This window comes from Molossus molossus, unplaced genomic scaffold (assembly GCF_014108415.1).
Source record: "Molossus molossus isolate mMolMol1 unplaced genomic scaffold, mMolMol1.p scaffold_m16_p_20, whole genome shotgun sequence".
In the NCBI taxonomy this organism is placed as follows: Eukaryota; Metazoa; Chordata; class Mammalia; order Chiroptera; family Molossidae; genus Molossus; species Molossus molossus.
The window spans coordinates 20766173-20781105 of record NW_023425356.1 but is presented as its reverse complement, the minus strand read 5'-3'; the positions used below and the strand labels follow the sequence as shown (position 1 = coordinate 20781105).

The following is a 14933-nucleotide window of genomic DNA, read 5'->3' as shown; positions in this document are numbered from 1 at the left end:
ACCTTGCTCTTCTCTCCTCCCCAGAGTTACATGTAAAAATGTTTTTGTGGCCCTGGTGAGTGCGGCGCAGCAGTTAGAGTTTCTCTAACCAAACCGGTCACCGGAAACCCAGTCAAGGACACATACCTCGGTTGCAGGTTGGATTCTGGCCAGGTTGGGGTTGTGAAGGAGGCAACCAATCCACGTGTCTCTCTCCCATCAGTATTCTCTCTCTCCCTCCCTCCCTCCTACTCTCTCTAAAGATCAATGGAAAAATATCCTCGGATGAGTATTAACAACAAAAACGTTTTGGTGCCTATGGCTTAATGTCACAAACCAGAATGCCGAAGAATCAAAGTCTTACTATATTAATATGACAAAGGCTCTAGGATTTGTAATTTAAATCAGAGGTCTCCACCTTCAACAAAAAGACATATATGGAGCCCTGGCCGGTTTGGCTCAGCGGTTAGAGCGTCGGCCTGCGGTCCTGAGAGACCCGGGTTCGGTTCCCGCTAAGGGCGCGTACCTCGGTTGCAGTTTGTCCCCGGCCCTGGTTGGTTGTGCGGGTAGCAACCACTCGATGTGTCCCTTCACGTCGATGTTTCTCTCTCTCCCTCCCACTCTACCTGAACAAAAAATGGAAAAATGTCCTCGGGTGAGGATTAAAAAAAAAAAAAAAGGCATATATGGAGAATAAAGACTCAAGCATTATCTGGAAATATATTTTATTTTACAGTGATATGGCCAGGCATTATTATGTATTTTACACTCATTATGTCAACGAATTCCCACGTTTTGTCCTAAGTACTACATTTTACAGATGAGGTCAAAACTGAAGTTTATAGAGATTAAGTAACTTGCCCAAGGTTCCAGTTAGTAAATATCCCAGCCAGGATTCAAACCAAGGATTGCCCTAGAATTATTTCCCGAGTCACTACCTCTTAAGTTATTAACTCTAACATGTGTAAAGTCTCTAGATGTTCCTAAATGGAGGCAGATTTGGATGATCTCAGGAGGAGGAGAGACACATGGGGCAGACACAGTGATTCTCATAGTTTTTGGTCTCAGGACCCCTTCACACTCTTCAAATTATCAAGGACACCAAAGTTGTTTGATTTATGTGAACTTTATCTTTTGATATCTGCCATATTAGAAATTAAAACAGAAAAATGTAAATACTTATCAGTAAGTTTTTAAAAAAAACATTACATGTTGACATAAATACCATTTACCATTTTCTACTAAAATTACTATTTTTCTGCTCCAGTGTGGCTCAGTAGGTTGAGCATGATCCCATGAACCTAGAACTTGCCTCCTTTAGATTTCCAGTGGGACCACATGCCAGGGCTGCTGGCTCAATCTTCAGTAGGGGTGTGCAGGAGACAGCCGATGGATGTTTCTGTCTCCCTCTCCCTTCCTTTCTCTATTTTTTTTTTAATCCTCACCTGAGGACATTTTCCCATTTTTTTGTTCAGACAGAGTGGGAGGAAGATAGAGAGAGAGAGAGAGAGAGAGAGAGAGAGAGAAACATCGATGTGAAAGGGACACATCGAGTAGTTGCCACCCGCACGACCAACCGGGGCCAGGGACAAACTGCAACTGAGGTGTGCACCCCTAGTGGGAACCAAACCCAGGTCTCTCTAGACTGCAGGCCGATGCTCTAACCGCTGAGCCAAACCGGCCAGGGCTTCCTTTCTCTATTAAAAAAAAAAAAATCAATAAAAACATTTTTTAATACTATTTTCCCCCAAATAGTGAGGAGAATAACACTGTTTAACCTTTTATGGATGCTCATAGCTGCTTCTGCATTCAGTCTGTTGCTCTGTTTGTTGTTTTGGTTAAATTATATAATGAAGATTTGGCCTCACACAGTTGGTAGGAAAAGGGAGAAGTATTTAAAAAAAAAACAAAAAACTTTACAGATAGCTATGTATACTGAAACAATAATAAAACTCAAAAATGACTTTTTTTTATTTTGTTTTGTTTTTTATCCTCATCCAAGGACATTTTTGCATTCATCTTCATTCAGGTAGAGCGGGAGGGAGACAGGGAGGAAGAGAGAGAAAGAAACATTAACGTGAGAGAGACACATCGAGTGGTTGCCACCCACATGGCCCCAGTTGGAGCCTGGGACAAACTGCAACAGAGGCACACGCCCTTAGTGGGAACCGAACCTGGGACTCTCCGGTCCACAGGCCAACACTCTAACCGCTGAGCCAAAATGGCCAGGGCAAAAAAAAAAAAAAAGGTAGTTTCTTAAAGGATAATTGCATCTAGGAATCTGAAACCCTATCAATGAACTTTTTGTATTTTGCTACATTAAAATTCACTGGTGTATCTTGCCTTTTGAAAGGCCTTTTACCCATGCTGATTTTGAAACATTACACCCATCTTCCAAACCTTGACACATTTCATTATATATATTTATATATATACACATAAACATATATACACCCGCACACACAGTGGGGGGCGTTTAGGAGGCAGCCAACCAATCAACCAATGTATCTCTCACATCGATGTCTCTCTCTCCCCCTTCCTCTCTAAAAAAAATTAAAAACAACTACAACAACAAAAACATAAAAATCAGTCATTGGCCTCACCCCTGTGCCTCAGCAGATTGAGTGTGGTTCCATGCATCAAAAGGTCACCAGTTCAATTCCCAGTCAGAGCACATGCCCATGTGCAGGCTCAATCCCCAATAGAAGCCTTGCAGAAGGTAGCCCATCAATGGTTCTTTCTCATTGATGTTTCTCTCTCCCCCCCTCCCTTCCTCTAAAATCAATAAAAAACATTTTTTTTAATCAGTCATCAACATTGATGTTATAAGAAAGATTTGTTAAATATTAAGAAACTGTCAAACTTGAGATTTCAACTTTTTAAGAATACTAATTTCACCCTGGCCAGTTTGGCTCAGCGGTTAGAGCGTTGGCCCTCAGACTGGAGAGTCCCAGGTTTGGTTCCCACTAAGGGCTCGTACCTCAGTTGCAGTTTGTCCCCAGATGGGGTTGTGTGAGTGGCAACCACTAGATGTGTCTCTCTTACATAGATGCTTCTCTCTCTCTCCCTCCCGTTCTATCTGAAGATAAATGCAAAAATGTCCTTGGGCGAGGATAAAAAAAAAGGATTCTAATTTCACTCTCAAATTTTTATCATTGGTAACAAATGATGCCAGTTGTTTTCCTAGAAGTGACAAGCTCACTTCATTCAGGAAAACATCCACCAAACACTCAAGAGTAAAAATCTAGTCTGTCAGTCATTCAAGTAAAAATGTTACTCCATGAAACAAACAAATGCTGTTCCACAACTCAATCTCACAAGTACTTCTTATAACATAGATCATACCTTGTTAGGCAGCATAAGTACTTTATGTATACTTCCCATTTGGTCAAAAACACTTAAAAAATTTAAAAGATATATATTCAAGGGCTGAGATTTAATCAAATTAATCATTTTTATTGCCTCATCAAAATATTCTCAAGTAAGTACAGTAGAGTTTCGTACAACTTCTTTGCTTTGTGCTAAGACACCACTAGTAGTTTTACCATCCTTGCTTTTGGAGCATGAGTGTAAATGTCAGTTAAGAAGATAAATGGTATCTTAGTGTTGTTTTGGAAAGAGTTCTCACCTCCTGGCTCTCCTAAAGGGTCTGAGGACATCCCAGGTGTCAGTGGATCACATTTTGAGAACTGCTTTCCTAGATTATACCACTGGGGGTGGAAACACTAACAAAAACCCTGTTCACCCCAAGAGTCTTAATTCCATTAGTTCAATTAGTTTGAGATACACTACCAATATGGGAAAGGAGCAGGAAACCAAGGACATAGATTGCCATTTTAATTGTTTCAAGATTCTATTTTGAGCACCTTCATGCTGGACTAACAATTCTCAATCTAGAAGTTCCCTTAATCAGTCTCAACCAAAGAACAACAAGTTAAAAATGAAGAGATAACACCTCCCTTGCCATCCCTCCCAAACAGAATTGGGGATGAGTCCCCACTAAATTGCTTTAACAATCTCCAAGGTACTTTTTAGGCACCCGAAAGTTAAGCATGATTGTGCTAAATGGATGGAACTTAAGAGTACAATTCCCCAATGCCAAGAGCAACAGCAGTCTCAAAATTCAATGTCCTTCACAAAGCAGCAGCCCTCCCTGCTCCTTTCTTATTCAGTGAATTCCTTTAGTGTAGTTTGAGATACATCCCCAACATAGCTGATACGTGGGGTTTGAGCTTCGGTGGAAGGTATCAAATGAGTGTGTGAACTGGGCTACAGTCTGCAACAAGAAGGCTGTTCTGAGACAGTACATTACCTCAATTTCCATCTCAAAAATGAGATTGTGCTCAATGATTTACAAGGCTCTTTTCAACTCCACCTTTTTGATCTAAGAATGTCCAGGACCAGTGAGCAGAGAAACGTCCAGTTAGTATGAGGGAATCCCGCCATCTAACAGGAGAAATCAGAACTCGCAGAAAGGAGGGAAAGCAGGTGGATTTACATCACTCCTTTTCAGAGTTAGGTGCTAAGAATTCAGAGAAAATAGTCCCTAGGATAAACATGGCGCCCACCGCGGCAGAATATAATCACTAGAAAATATTTTTCCGCCCCATCCCACTTTATAAGTCATGGCGCCACCCCCCAACCCTCCCCCCAACACACTCATAAATTCAGGGCTAAGGGAGGAGACTTGATAAACTAACTGCAGTGCTCCAAGGCATGGGATGTACTAATGGACCAAGTGGGGATTACATAATACAAGGGAGAGGCTAAGCCATCACTCATTTTCCTCCTCGCACTCTAAAAGAGCACCCCAATCTTTCCTCGACCACTCCCCCACCCTGGGGGACGTCACCCTCCCGCCCGCCTCCCCAGCGCAGCCTCGCCCCCTGGCCTCCACGCCCGCCCCTCCCCGCCGTCTCGCCGCCGCCCGCGCCCCCACTCCTTCCCCAGTGGGCCGCCGGCGCCCGCGCCCGCGCCCGCCCACTCCTCCGAGACGCCTCGCGCCGGGGCGTGCGTGTGGACGTCGGGTGTGTGCGGGGCCGTGGGGCGCGAGTGCGCGCGCGCGCGCCGCGGCGGCCGCTGGGGGGCGGGGGCGCCGGCAGGCAGCAGGCAGGGGCCGCCCGGCCCGGCCCGCCGCGCGACTCCCGCGGCTCGCACGCACTCACACTCGCGCTCGCGCACCGCGCCGCACCCCACGCCAGCCGCCGCCGCGGGCCGCGACGCCACTCACGGGGGGCGAGGGCGCGCGCCACCGGGCCCCCGCCTCCACCCCTCGCGTACCCGCCCCATCCCCCTCTCATTGTCTCGCCTCCGAACGCCTCGCCGAGCGAAAAGATAACGGAACCCCCGGGAGAAGGGGGTGGGGAGAGAGAAGGCTCGCTCACTCACCTCCCGTGGTCGTCGCCGCCGGTAGTCTGACCCGAGGAAGGCGCCGTCGCCTTAAAGGGACCTGCACTCGGCGCCGGGAGAAGGGGGTGGGAGCAGGGGAGGGGACGGGGGCTTGGGGGGAGACGGAGAAGAGGGAACCGTTGATAGCTCGTCTCCCTGAGGGTGCAAGGAAACCTCCCTCGGGTTCGAGTGATTTGGGGTGGATTTTTTTTCCCGAGGGGGGCGGGGGGGCCCCCGAGGGAGGGGGGGTGGGAGGGCCAAGGAATGCGGCTCCGTGTACAGGAGCTGGCGCGGGGGAGAGAGACGCCGACTCCCCCCACCGACCCTCTCGCCCCGCGGAGGGATACGGCTCGTCACTTCCGCCCTCCCCTTTTCGTGGCCTTTCCATTGGCTGGGGTGTGTGTCACGTCATGGGCGCAGCCTAACCTCTGCCCGGGCTTCTTTTCTAGTCAAGTTTGTCTGGGCCTGCAAATAAATAAATAAATAAAAACATTTTAAAAAATGAAATAAAGAATAATTAGTTTTAGAAGAAATAGATAAATTTTGGTGGGTGAGAAAAATGGGATGGCCAAAGAAAATACTCCCCAGTTCACTTGTCTAGACTTTGGAGGGAAATTTTGGGTATATTCCCACTTTCTACTCAAGGCTTGTACCTACCTCATCAAGAGGGGACCCTGATGCCACAGGCCAGATGGTGAGGCCCAGTGGCACCAACAACTGTCATTGGAATGAAGGGAGCAAAATGGCACTCTTCCTCAAGAGCTGTTCAGCCAAGTAGCCTTATGGCAGCCTTTAGTAAAGAACTTTAAAAGCCATTTTACCCTGAACCCTTCTAGATTCTGAAAACCACATATGATTGCTTATCAGGGTGATTCATATATGAAAACTGCTTTGAAATCATTGTGAATAAACTCAGGAAAGATACTCAATTCTAAGAAACCATAGACTCGACAACTGTGCTTTTTGCTTCAATCATGGCTGAGATAGATTGGTTCAAAAAATTGATTAGTCCATTCAAGACTATCCTCCTGTTATTTTTCCCAAACAAAAACTAACCTCTTTTCCAGGAAGCTAAGAAATATCGTCCTTTATTACCTCCAAGATGTTAAAATGTTAATATTTTTCTTAGATATTTGAAGATGTTGTTGCTCTTTGAGCAATACACAAATATTAGCTCCAGGACCAGGGGAACTTCTGATACCTGGTGAGGGTTGCCTCAGGAGGCCGTTTTTGAGCTATGTGGAAGAGCAAAGGACAGTACATGAGAAGACTGGGAAGAAGATATGTACTCTGCCCAAAACACCTTTTCCCTTGGCTTCCATGGCCCTAGTTGCTGATCCCTCAACAAGGGTGGACTCTCCCAGCCATGGCCTGATGACCAGCTTCCTCTGTAGCCCATCTCCAGCCCAGTTGTCTCTAACCCCCAAGTTATAACCCTCCCAGCTTGGTACTTAAAAGATGAGTGTGACCACACAATGTGATCCAGAGGAGATCGTATTGCTCTCAGACTCTGATTAGCTGTCTCCACACCGCCTCCTGATCCCAAAATGTTTGGGGATAGTATTTGGAGGACAGTGGGAAGCAGATGTCTGAGGAAGGGATGGACTAAGCTAATCCACTTTTGGTGGTGTTTCTTAAAAACACACAACAACAACAACTTAAGTTTTACACAAAACAATAAAGTTATTTAAAATATATGTATTTGCTCCATTCCAGATGCTAAATCAAGTACTTGGTGAAAGATTGGGGAGATCCAGAATCATAGTTATTCCTTCTCTTTATATATACACTCCATTCAAACCACCAGACTATGAAAATAGGCAGTAGATGAATGCATGCCAAACTGTGTACTCATATACATGGGTGCCCACACCACCATTCATTTTCATTCGACTTCATCCCATTCCATACCAAAAACATGATTTCAAGTAGTCATTCTTAGAACTTCATTATTTGAATTGAGAGAATCACTAATTCTTTTGAAAATACTTCTGAAGTCTTTCCAGACCTGAATTGGAAAAGCCTATGGTGAGATTATAGAATCAATCAGAAAAAGGCAAATTCTACATGAAGCTCAAATCCTATTTTATGCTTTCCTGCAATAAATATTGTAATGTATTATAATATTATTTGCCTCTGAAATAGTCTTGTTGAAACATATATTTTGCCATTCTGTGCCAACTTCTGCTCTGCCAATGAGGTCTAGACCAACAGGCTGTACCACATACTGTTGACCAATAACCATTAGCATACCATACTGAAAATGCATCTTGCATCCATTCATTCAGAAAACATTTATTGAATACTTGCTATATGCCAAGCGCTGTTCTAGATGCTAGGAATACAGTAACAAAGAAAACAAACCCTTAAACTTATGAAACATACACTAGTGGGGAGAGACATAGACAATATACACATAAACAAATTGTTCCAGTATCTATTGTTAAATAACAAATGGTTCCAAAACTTAGTAGCTTAGAACAAAAATTTTATTATCTCCCGTGGTTCTGGGAGATGATTAGGCTAAGCTAAACAGTTCTCACTTAGAGTCTCATGTGGTGGCTGGGGCTGAAGTCATCTCAAAAGCTTCCTCAAATGCCTGAAGATTGATGATGACTGTTGGCTTGGAGAGCAGCTGAGACTGTTGACCTCTCAATGTGGCCTGGGTTTCCTCATATCATAGTGGCTGAGTTCTAAGATTGCCTGCTCCAAGAGGACCAGGCAGAGGTTGTATGGCTCTTTGTAACCTAACCTCACAGGTCACATAGCATCACTTCCACCACAATTACAGGCCCATCTCCATTCATGTGGGTGGGGAACATCTCTCAAATGGAGTAGTAGAACATCACATTGTAAGAAAAGTACGTGGAATGGAAAATACGACCTGCCACACTTTATATAAAGAAATATATAATATGTGATGTGGTATTTGGTGCTATGGATGGAGAAAAGAGCAGGATAGGGAATTGGGAGTGTGGTTCAGAGGGGGTGGGGAAGTTGTTATTTTATGTGGAGTGGTTGGAGGATGCTGCATCATTAAGGTGACATTTGAGCAAAGACCAGAAGAAAGTGAAGCCAAGTTCAGGTTTTACTCTTAGTGTAAATGAAGTCATTGAAGGGTTTTGAGCAGAGGAGTTGCATGACCTGGCTAACACTTTTAAGAGAACGCTTTGACTGCTTGTAGAGAATAACTGGTAGGAGCAAGGGTAGATGCAGGAAGGTGAGTTAAGAGGCTATTGCAATAATCCAGGTGAGAGATGGTTGTGGCCTGGACCAGGGTGGGAGCTGGGGAGTTGAGTGAGTTCTGCAGTGTGTTGTTGATGTCATTTTGACCTATATTTCTGTAATTTAGTTTGTGCTCTGGGAGATAGTTTTGACCTATAATGGCTAGCAAATGTGTGTGAGTGATGGTGCTGTGCCTGCCCCCATATATAGGAAGAATATCAGGCTGAATGTTAAAATGGGAGTTTTATGGGGACTGGGGGCACCTTCAAGGAGGGAGTTCAGGAAACAAGGGTAAAGATCAACGGACAATCAGGGGATGAAGTAAACTGTTTGAAATTATAAAAGGTGTCCTAACTATGCCACTGTATGAAAGGATTGATCAACAGCTGAATGACTGGTAGCTGAAAGAAATCAAGGGTAGAGACATTCTATAACATCAGAGGATTTGGAGAAAATTCTACCACCTTGCAAAACTGGAGCAGTATCTCAAGAAGAACTATACAGCCCTAGCCAGTTTGGCTCAGCGGTTGGAGCGTTGGCCTGCGGACCAGAGTCCCGGGTTTGGTTCCCACTAGGGGCACGTACCAAAAAAAAAAAAAAAAAAAGGACTATACAGTTAGGGCTCCCATTTCAGAATCATATTCCCCATGCTAGAGAAGGAATGGCCATATTAATTTGGACATAATTTTGGAATATTTTGCTGTCTTCAGCTAAATACAAGTTTCTATAGTGAAGAAATAGAACTGATAGCTATGGTCTCTCTTCAGAGTCATCTTGATAATGATGGGAAACCAAAGTAGCAGAATAAATAACCTGGATGAAATCCTTAGAAATTCACATGTGCCTCTATAACATATTGCGGAGGGGTCTGAAAGTCAATCCAGTCTAGTATATTGAAGAAATTGGACCCAATACTGTTGCTAAAAATCTACTCCAATCTTCAGTAGCCAACTTAGAAAAACTGAATCCTCTCATGGGTTTCTTAGAAATAAGGTCAAAGGTTAATGGAAGTACCAAGTTGGACATTTCACAGTTGGGTAGCAGAAGAGTGTTTCTTACCTACATTTTGTGGAAATCCTTATTTGCTTCTTTGGCTTATGATTTCTGCCACAAGTTGAAAATTGAAACCACCTGTAGCGTGGAGAGTGTCAATACAGAGAAACAAATGATTTCAACATGTCTTCAAAAGCAGTGAGCCATGGGGGCCCCACTGCTGTCATTTTGCCTATCAATCACTGACTGCTCAGGTTTAGTGTGAAGCTGACAGGTAGGTGTTGGGGTGCAGAGTGGAGAGGACTGTGAAGTCAGTTCAGGCAGAAAGCAGCTTCATGGGAGACAATGCCAGGTTTCTTTAAAAACGAGCATCCTGCCCTGGCCAATATGGCTCAGCCCTTAGAGTGATGGCCTATGCACCAAAAGGGTCATGGGTTTGATTCCCAATCAAGGGCACATACCTGGGTTGCAGGTTCGATACCCAGCCCTGGTCCAGGCATGTGCGGGAGGTAACCAGCTGATATGCCTCTCTCACATTGATGTTTCTCTCTCTCTCCCCCCTTTCCTCCATCCCTTCCATTCTCTCTAAAAATCAATGGAAAAAATATCCTCCAGTGAGGATTAACAAACAAAAAAACAAAAACAAAAAATAAGCATCCTGTTCCCTACAACACACACTCAGGGTGGACAAACCCAGGAACTCAAAGGGAGCTACTCACTTGGAAAGACCTAGAAAAATAGTGGAGAAATCTTCACCATCTGAGCATCTCCCAGTTCAGGATTGAAAGCAGTTTGCACTGAGCCTGGAGGTCAAAAGAAGTCAATATGTACGGGTGGAAAGGAGGACAATAAAATGCCTCACTTGGCAGGGAAATTGTCGTAAAATAAAGGGCAAGTGAAGGCCCTGGCCGGTTTGGCTCAGCGGTTGGAGCATCGGCCTGCGGTCCCGAGAGACCCGGGTTCGGTTCCCGCTAAGGGCATGTACCTCGGTTGCAGTTTGTCCCCGGCCCTGGTTGGTCGTGCGGGTGGCAGCCACTCGATGTGTTCCTTCACGTCGATGTTTCTCTCTCTCTCTCTCTTCCTCTCTCTCCCTCCCTCTCTATCTGAACAAAAAATGTCCTTGGGTGAGGATTAAAAAAAAAAAAAAAAAGGGCAAGTGAAGATCTCTGTTGGACCTCTGTCAAATAAAAAATGGAGAACTCAGTTGCAAAGAATATATGTACCCTTATGTTCACTGCAGCATTATTTACAATAGCCAAGATCTGGAAACAACCCAAGTGCCCTTCAGTAAATGAGTGGATTCAAAGGATGTTGTACAGTCCAGCTGGTGTTGCTCGGTGGTTGAGCGTCGACCCATGCACCAAGAGGTCACCGGTTCGATTCCTGGTTAGGACACATGCCCAGGTTGTGGGCCAAATCCCCAGTGCGGAGCATGCAAAAGGTGGCCAATCAATGTTCTCTCTCATCGTCATTTCTCTCTCTCTCTCCCTCTAAAATCAATAAAGAAAAAAAATTTTTTTTTTAAAGGATGTGGTAAATTTACACAATGGAATACTACTTGGCTGTAAAAAAAAAAAAAAGAAGGAAATCTTACCTTTTGCAACAGCATGGATGGCCCTGGAAGTTATTGTGCTAAGTGAAATAGGCCAGTCAGAGAAAGACAAATACCGTATGATCTCACATGTGGAATCTAATGAACAAAATAAACTGAAGAACAAAACAGAAATAGAGGCATGGATACATAGAACTGACAGCTGTCAGAGGGGAGGGTGTTTGGGGGCTGGATGAAAGAAGGTGAAAGGATTAAGCAAAAAAATATATATATGCCCTGGCTGGTTTGACTCAGCAGTTAGAGCCTCGGCCCACAGATCAAAGAGTCTTGGGTTCATTTCTGGTCAAGGAAACATACCTTGGTTGCGGTTCATCCCCAGCCCTGTTTGGGACCATGCAGGAGGCAACCAGTCGATGTGTCCCTCTTACATTGATGTTTCTCTCTCTCTCCCTCTCTCCCACTCTATCTGAAGATAGATGGAGAAATATCCTTGGGTGAGGATTAAAACAACAACAACAACAACATATATATGTATATCTTGGCACGTTCACATTTTCAGACTTTATTACCTTTATGTTTCAGGCAATATAAAGACATAAAAAATGAATCCTGACTATCACAGGAGATATCCACGACTATAATAAAATACACACACTATGAATTAGAAAAGAATTAATCCTAGAGAGGAAAAAAAGAAAATTTTAATTAAATTTTACTTTGCAATCTATTATAATGGACAAGCCACATAACAAATGTGTCTATAAAATAACCCAACTCATTTTTCCTTGAAGCTTTATGGAATCAATTAAATTATTTTGTAATTATACCTGCTCTACTCTGTAGCAACAACCTAGATAAAACAAGTATAGCTTTGCTAATGAGTGATATATATATATATATATATATGTATATATATATATACACACACACACAACACATCTCACATAGACACAGACAACAGTGTAGTGATAGCCAGAGGGAAAGGGGGTAGGGGCAGGTGGAGGCGGGCAAAGGGGGGATAAATGGGGATGGAAAGAGACTTTGCTTTGGGTGATGGTCTCACGATGCAGTGTGCAGATGATGCTGAGTTGCACACTTGAATCCTATATGATTTTGTGAAATAATGACACCCCAATAAATTCAATTTAAAAAATGGGGAATTCAGGAGCTGCTGCTAGATTTTATTTAAGAAAATTATTTGCTACTTCCTTATGTTTAGAGGAGCTGAGGACTTTTCTAGGGGCTTAGAAAATTCTCAGGAGGTGAGAAATAGCCAAAGTAAGTTTCAGACTGGGTATCTAAAAGGAGAGTTCCTCATTAGCTTTCAGTAAGAAGCAATTGAAGGTCTCTGTCTTCAAAATATATTTTGCAAGAAATGTATGAGCAACAACATCATTAGTCATCAAGACTTCTCTGTGAGTTGCTGTGTGATTTCATGGAAGGTAATAATTTAGCTAAACTTTGAATTAAATTAATATTATTTAAGAGACACTGATTGGCAAAGCTAATGAGCCTCGTAGGTCAAACTCCAAGATTTATTGCTAGGTTGATACTCAAAATGTGGAACAACTAGCTGATTAGCAGCTCCAACCCATGATGAACACACCGAGGAAAAAAAACCAGTTAAGTAAGTTCTCAGTGTTTGCTTTTGCTCTCTCCCAGGGCACACGTATGTACAGCTTTGTGAACATTTTACCTTCCTCACTCCACCTTTGCAATGATCCCCTCCTGCCTGGTAGGGAGATTGTGGAGTGCGCCTGGTGCACCACAGATGCCAGTTAACAAGGCATGACTTCAAGGAACATAAAATATCTCATTGATAGCACAACTGCCTTTTAGGCAGGAGGTCTTTGGGGGAAAATGCTCAAGCCCAATATTCAGGAGTGAGTGAAAAAAAGTAAAGGAGCCCTGGCCGGTTTGGCTCAGCAGTTAAAGTGTTGGCCTGCAGACCAAAGGGTCGAGGGTTTGATTGCCGGTCAAGGGCATGTACCTGGGTTGCAGGTTCGATCCCTGGCCCGTCAGGGTCGTGTGGGAGGCAGCCAATCAATGTGTCTCTCTCACATCGATGTTTATCTTTCTCCCCCCACCCCTTCCACTCTATCTAAAAATTAATGGAAGAATATCCTCGAGTGAGGATTAACAAAAGAAAGGAAAAAAGTGAAGGAGAGCCAGGCAGCCAAAGAAGAGTCCCTAGCACATTACTGAACCTCATCTAAGCACAGTTTCTTCAACTATAAGACAAAATTATTAGACTTCACTGACCTAATGCATGTAAGATCCCTAGCACAGAAAGTGTTGAGTAAATATTGGTCACTAATATAACTGTGAATAATAGTAATTCTATTATTGTTGTTGTTGGGCCTGTGGCCCTCTATTGACAATTAGGAATATTTCCCCTGCTACCAGCAGCAACTTCACCCACACATACACTTGGGCCTTCTGATCTGAATGTTGAACTAATGAAAATCACAAGAATGAAATGAGTGTGGGCAATAGGGGCACAGGGGAAATACAGATAGAAGATTTGGTCATAGACTGCAGCCCTGGTTAGCATGAAAGAGAAGGGACAAAGTAAAATTCAAACATTTCAGGCTTTTATATTACCTATACAGGAAGATAAAAATTTTAAAATAAGCAATAAGGGGAAAGAGAAAAATAAAATTTCTGAACAACACTGGTTGGAACTGTGTGGGTCCACTTTTAAGCAGATATTTTTCAAGAGATGTACAATTGGCCCTCAGTATTTGAGGGTTTCTCATCTGTGAATTCAGCCAACTATGGATCCAAACCAGTATTTTCATGGTTGGGAATCTGATGGTACGCATTCATCTACACCATTTTATAAGAGACATGAGCATCTGCAGAATTTGGTATCCACAGGGGTCCTGAAACTAATCCCCCAGGATACTGAATGATAACCCCAGGAGTCAAAAGGTATGCATAAATTTTCAACTGCATGGGCATGGTGCTCCTAACCTCTGCATTGTTCAAGGGTCAACTAAAATAAATACAAATAAAATAGATGCACGGGAATATTTGATTACATGATATTTCAGCAACCCAGGTTTCCTAGGACTACACTGGAGACAGCTCTTTTGGACACATTTGGAATATGTCCATGGGCCCAGGGACACAGGGTAGAAGAGGAGCCACTGAAAAAAGGGTAGTTTGATAGGTTTGCCTTCATACTTGAAGCTATAGCTTTCTTTACTGAAATAATAGTTTTAAAGAGATAAATTATTCACAAATCATTATAGTAGATGTTGAGATGGAAAGATGATAAGCAAGAAAGATAAAGTCTGCACTATTCTTTATTTTTATTATTATTTTTAATCCTCACCCGAGGACATTTTTCCATATTTTGTTCAGATAGAGCGGGAGGGGGAGAGAGAGAGAGAGAAACATTGATGCGAAAGGGACGCATCCAGTGGTTGCCACCCACACGACCAAAGGGACAAACTGCAACTGAGGTATGTACTCTTAGTGGGAAACGAACCCTGGTCTCTCTGGACCGCAGGCCACACTCTAACCGCTGAGCCAAACCGGCCAGGGCTGCACTATTCTTTAAATGAAATACTAAATATAGAGGAATGCATTACACGACTTTTCAAACCTTTTCAATCAAGCATCCTAAAATAATTCCACTGTCTAGTGTAGTGGTTTTCAAACATTATTTTTTTACAGCAACCCACAGTAAGAAATATATTCTACATTTCAACTCTGTACATGCAAACACACATAGTATTCTCTCGTGATACAGAGAGAATATTCATGAAAGAATATTCTTTACTATGTA

At 43.3% G+C, this 14933-nt stretch overlaps 1 protein-coding gene across 3 annotated transcripts in view; it reads right to left on the bottom strand.

The window, feature by feature from the left end:
* POGZ (pogo transposable element derived with ZNF domain) overlaps positions 1-5670 on the bottom strand; it is a 53912-nt gene extending 48242 nt beyond the window's left edge. For 2 of the 3 annotated variants that reach the window (XM_036271917.1, XM_036271918.1), the window contains exon 1: positions 5368-5459. The gene's annotated coding sequence lies outside the window, so the exon portion shown is untranslated. Of the gene's footprint in view, positions 1-5367 lie in introns of all 3 variants that reach the window. The other variant, XM_036271916.1, reaches the window with a different exon arrangement.
* Positions 5671-14933: the final 9263 nt, after the last annotated feature.